This window comes from Dioscorea cayenensis, unplaced genomic scaffold (assembly GCF_009730915.1).
Source record: "Dioscorea cayenensis subsp. rotundata cultivar TDr96_F1 unplaced genomic scaffold, TDr96_F1_v2_PseudoChromosome.rev07_lg8_w22 25.fasta BLBR01001030.1, whole genome shotgun sequence".
NCBI lineage: Eukaryota > Viridiplantae > Streptophyta > Magnoliopsida > Dioscoreales > Dioscoreaceae > Dioscorea > Dioscorea cayenensis.
Window position 1 is genome coordinate 8031 of NW_024087421.1, and position 6207 is coordinate 14237.

The following is a 6207-nucleotide window of genomic DNA, read 5'->3' on the forward strand; positions in this document are numbered from 1 at the left end:
AGTTCATGACCTCAAAGTAATTTCAGAAGGTCCTTCAACCTATAAAGTTACATAAATACCCTTGGCAAAAAAATAAATTTTCATTATTTTTGTTATTTCGTTCCCTTTTTATTTTAAACCAAAATTTTTTTCTCTCTTTTTCTTTGTTGTTTTTTTTAACTAGGAAGCCTCCCCTTTTTTTCTTCTCTTTTTTTTTAAAAAAAATAAAGCAACAAAATATCTCCTATTTAAGACAGACAAAATAAAGGACATGAAGAAACGACATCTAAAAGACATAATGAAATAAATCCACCACTTCATAATGCAGAATAAGGGAATAAGATTCAATACTTAAGCATAGTAATAGTCAAAAAGTATAAGCTACTAACCATAGAGCAAAATTAACCATCAATCAAATAATAAAATTGTTTTTATAATACTTGACTGAAGAGGAGCAATGAAGAGTGACGCACTGATAATCCATGGTAGGGCTATTCAAATTGATTTGTGAACTTCTCGACCTTGGCATAATCTAGGTTGATACCAACTATGTACTCACCTAGCCCACAACTCACATCAACAAGGTTCTCCGGATCACTATAGTGGGTCACGGCTTGGATGATAATGCATACGTAGCAAGCAGGGTTGCCGCTCTTACAGATGTCGTAGTCAATATAGATGCCATCGCATCCAAGCTACACCATAAGGGCAATGTCGATGGGGATGGCGACACCATCGGTAGTGAACTGGATAATGGGAAGCCTACCAAGCAGCTTGGTCTACATGACAAAATCATACTGTGCATCGATCTTCTTCGCATAGGTGAAAACCTCAATGTCGTTCATGTTGTGGAGAAAGTGAATCTGACCCGTGATAGAGCAGACAGTCTCGATGATGTTGCCAATGCCGGCCTCACCCTTGGTGCATATCATAGCGTCACCTTCACGGATGTGACAGAGGGCCTCACCGAGATTGTGGTAGCCGCAAATGAAGGAAACACAGAAATTGTACTTATTGATATGGTGTTAGTTGCTGATGGGGATAAGGACATCAGACTCATCGGCTTAGTCAACGCCGATGGTCTTGAGAATGAGGTCTTCGACAAAGTGGCCAATGCGGGCTAGCTTGGGTGTGACGAAATCCATGATCATGCTACCGTAGAGCATTTGGGCGAGGCTGACCTTGACGGAGAATGATAGGGATGCAAGTGCACGTGTCGATCGCATAATAAAATGTGTGTAAGTGTAGAGTGTCGATCCACAGGGAAGAAAGTGAATACTAATAATGACTCTTAAACCCGAAAATAGCCTGAAAGATCAAGTGGTGTGTGTGTGAGCAAAAGCAAATAAAAACAAGAAAATACAAGAAATGATAGGAGAGAAGTTAAGGAAGAAAGCAATATCCGGGCATAGCATCCCTCTACGGCTAGCAAGTACAGGATAATGGTTGTCTAAACATGTAATCCTATTTAAATGGAAAGGTTTCCAAAATTATACAAAACCCCAATTTCTCAGGTGAAGTGTAGCTGAATAAGTGTAGAACTGATACAGACATCCACACAATCGCATTAACACTCTATCAAAACTTATTGTGGGCTAATGATAACCTCTTAAGTAGATAATCTCCCCCCAAAGAGAGAAATTATCTCTAATCCGAATACAGAGGAGAAATGCTATTTCTCCTAAAATTCACTCCCCATGATTGCAAAGAGCACAAAGATTAACACTAATTCACTTGGAAGGATGGTTGGAGACAAAGTCTCCTAAATAACCTAACCAAAGGTGTACCCACTATCTTCTTAAATTGCAGTAATTCTATGCTATGTGGGAATTTCTTCTCGTCATGTAGCAATACCAAATTTGATAGTAAGGGCTTTCGACTCATTAGTAATCAAGCATTCAATCACACAATTAGACTCAAATAGATGAGATTGTAAATAAGAAAGCATTCAAAGCATCAAAGATCTAACAACCAATGTGAAAATATAAACCCTAAAGTTCAACTATTCCTAAACATCTACAAATTAGTCCTCTATTAATAGAGGGCAAGTATTCAAGATACAAATAATGGGAGAAAACTTGAGAATGATGAAAACCCCCTTTTTGATCCCTAGAATGAAGAATCATCGAAGAAGTTGCTTGAAAAGCTTCCACCCACGCCACCAAGGTGAGCTTGACGGCTACCATCTTCAATCCCCTTGAATATAGATCTGAATATCTCTCCAAATCTCTCCTTAGGTGCTGGCTCCCCTAACTTCACCTCTAAAAGTCTCCCCCAAAGAATAAAAGAATAGAATCAAGAATGCAATAAAAAATACTCATAAGTTCTATTTATACCCGACTGCTTACGGGATGCTTACGGGCTGCTTATAGGCATAAGTGCTAGGCCATAAGGAAGCTTGAGAAGATGGTAGCTAGCTTTACGGGAACACTTACGGCCATAAGTCACGTCCATGAGGCCTTCTGTATGTGTTGCAGTCCAGCTTACGGCCATAAGCGCTAGATCGTAAGCTTCACTGTTCTACATCTTGTAACCGCCCTTACAGGCATATGCTGTGGTCGTAAGCTCCTCTAGATGGTCTTTATGGGCATTCTTATGGGCATAAGTCTTGCTCGTAAGATCCTCTGAATTGGCTCTAAATCACTCTTACGAGCATAAGCATGCTTGCAAAGTCTTCAGGAATTGGCTTACGGCTATAAGGAGGGCTATAAGCTGCCCGTAAGCCACTCAGTTTGCCTTACCCTTATTCTAATAATGCCGACAGGGCTCCAACTTCCTCGTTTGAGGTCTGAAATGCTTCATTTGGCTCTCTCTCATCTTTAAACACTACCCTAAGCCTGTTAATGTGAAACACACCATATTTAGCTTCAAATTCCAAATATGATCTTAATACATGCAGGATGAGTATGCAAATTGGTATAAAATGCATGTATGTTGTACACTCATCAGAGAACATTGGCTTCTCGGGCTCAGCAAGTGCAGCGGCGACAGCGGAGCCATACACCGTAACCACCACGCTGCCCTCCATCTCAGTTCTTGTCTTTCTTTGACTCTTTTTGTGGTGGCGTTTAGAGAGAGAAAAAAAGAGTTGGGAGAAGGAATGAACAACATTCAAGAACATGCATGCTACCTACATGCCTAATCCTTTTTTAAAAAAAATAAAGCAAAAGGGGCGGGTCCCACCATGGAAAAGGTGCATGGGATAGATGAGCATGGGATTATAAAGATTTTTTTTATCCCTGGATTTTCCACACACGAGAAACAACTTCCCTGATCTTCCCATTTTTTTGTCCCCAAGATTTTTTATTTAGAAAAATTTTAATTATGGTTTTATTTAAAAGATATGTTTTTATCTAGTACATATCTTATATATATATATATATATATTTTTCTTATTCGAGTAGGGATAAGAGCGAACTTTTATTAAAATTAAAAATATATAAACAGGGATCATTATCCATTAGAATAAAAATCAAAGTTTTATTTAAACTTAGATTTAAATTTTTTAATCTGAGTAAGGATAAGATTGAACTTTTATTAAAATTAAAATTTCTTTGTTGTATATATATATAAAAAAATTGCTCCCCTCGTAGTTTCCTCACGTAGCATAATAGAGAGAGGAAGCTACGAGTACTCTCAAACCTTAGAGTCCTCATCCCAACTACCGCAAGGTAATAATTTAACTCTTTTGCTTATTATTTCCTCCTCCCATGAACTTTGTTCATTGTTTTCGTAGGAAGTAACTCCTCCAATTTTTTTTGGGAGATTTGTATGCATATATTTTACAACACCACAAACCAGTTTCCCTTCTTTTACTATATATTGCACCTTAAGCACCATCACCCTTTTCTCTTTTTTTTTATTATTTTTCTTCAGACATCTTAGACAACACCCCTTTTTCTTATTGTTAATATTATTTTTATTTTTATTTTTATTTGTGCTTCGTTAACGCCATCCCCATTTTTCTTTTTTTCCATCTTTCATGCCCAATTTTTTTGCATCTTGAAGGCCTTCAATTGTTTTTTTATTATTTTTAATTATTTATTTATTTATTTATTATTGTAGGCATCTTGAACACCTTCAGTTTTTTTTTTGCAACCGAAATTTTACTTTTTTTATATAATAATTTGTTCATTATTGTCTTTTTTAGCTTTTCCAATGGCTCTCACCACAAAAGGCAAGCTAATAGAACCTCTTTACAAGCCATATGATAATCAAGATAGAGCTCCAGATGAGATATCAATTCCAAGATATTATCGCATTGATTCTAAAAACTAAAGAAAACCGATCAAATATCTGGGAAACGATTTCAATGAGTGGACCAGCATACCAATAGCCTTTCGTGACACTGGGGAAAAGCATCCACTTATTTTGGGAAGGGAAAGACAAAGGAAGTTATACTACTGTACACTTGGGAATCCACCTCCACCAAATCTCAATTTGGATACACTTGGTTGTCAGGTGAACACTGACCCCACGACCATCATATGGACTGGGAAGACAACCTGCAATTACTATACTCCCTACCCAGTAGACTACGATAAGTTGCGTTTGAAGCCATAAGGGAATCATCTAAAAGACTCAAAAGGGCAGGCATTCTTAGTGTCGTTGCAATATCCACAGGGTCGTATGGATTCGATCCATTAGTTGCGAAAGGCATTACAGAAACATGGTGTTCGAAGACAACACATTTGTAACTCTTTTTGGAGAGATTGGAATTTTTCTATTAGAACTCAGGTGCCAATTATAGGAGAGTTCTATGAAGAGTATGTTCCTCCAAACAACATGCTCTACTCCAAAGAAGCTTATCCCTCTATTTTGATAGACTTTTTTGATATCTACCAATGGATAAGTTACTCCGCATCAATAAAAAATGGTAAAGTTAGTTATGTTCAATGGGTAGATTTTTTCTTTAGGGATTCACACAGAAAAAGGAGACATGCAGATGGCGATGCTCATCCCATTTCTCAAGCCTCAGAAGAGTGCAAAATGGCTACTTTCCTAACCGTATGGCTCTGTCATTTCGTCATGCCCTATAAAAGCTTTTTCATTCGTCCTGAAAAATTCGTAATGGTGACCAAACTAGCCAAAGGGATAAAGCTATCTCTAGCCCCTACTGTGTTAGCATATATCTGCACCAACCTAGATATCATATCTTCACACTATAAAGGGACATATAGTATTTCCATTCCTTTCCCATGTTACTAATTTTATGGTTGGACCGAATCCCACTTTCCAGGAATCTATGCTTGTCATACGACACCAAGTGATAACATAAAAAATATAAACGGATTGCGAGAAATTCCCAGTATGGCCTACATATCAGGTGTAGGGGCAAGGACCTTCAATCTTAAAAGGGCTCAGAGTATGTTAAGAAATGATGGACATCTCAGATGGTACCCATTCGTTTGTGATGAATTTAAGAGTGAGGGTTGGTATGAAGAATATAAAGAACCCAGTGACAACAACATGCCCAACACAATTCAATCAAAATACTTTATGGGCCTCCGTCAGAGTATACTTCCTTTACACTTTAACAAAGATATCTTTTCCCAACAGTGCAATCCACATAGATTTGCTTGGTAATTTGGTTATGATGAAGGGTTTCCAAAAGACATTCAAGTGTTAAAGCATCCTCAAGATATTGGCCTCTTGGTGGGTTATTAGCACCACTTTGCGCGAAGAAAGTTAAGATCAAAATTTTATATCTCATCTCATGAGCATGAAGGGTGCCCTTTATACTTATATAGCGCATCATTGGTCGAACCAACTACACACAACCTAGAAGACCATTCATGAACATCTTAATGAACAAGAAACTCCTCCTCAAAGAAAACGGGATGTCTCTTCCCTCAACAGAGTCAAGGCATTCTTCAAAAAGTACTCGAGCTAATGGAGCACTTGTTCATCGTACATGTTTTATTATTTTCTCTATTTTCCCTTTTACATATTTATATATATTTTTTAGTTCTTGATCCGAATAGGAGTGATGGAGAACAAGACATCACCTCAAAACCCGATCTTGAACCTACAAGTTCATTTTTTATGGGTTTTTTCCAAATGATTTTTTTTTCTAAATAAAGCACATCTCTCTATTTTAGGTTCTCATAGATTTTTTTCTCCAAAGGCAGTTTCCTCTAAACGTGATTCATTATACTCGGACTTTGCACATGATGATGATGACTTCACACCTCTCCTCAATTCACCCCTCTTGTGGAAATCCCTCAG

General features: G+C 37.6%; 1 pseudogene; it reads right to left on the reverse strand.

Moving 5' to 3' along the window:
• Window positions 1–470: 470 nt before the first annotated feature.
• Window positions 471–3007, reverse strand: LOC120255493 (annotated as a pseudogene).
• Between the last annotated feature and the right edge of the window lie 3200 nt (window positions 3008–6207).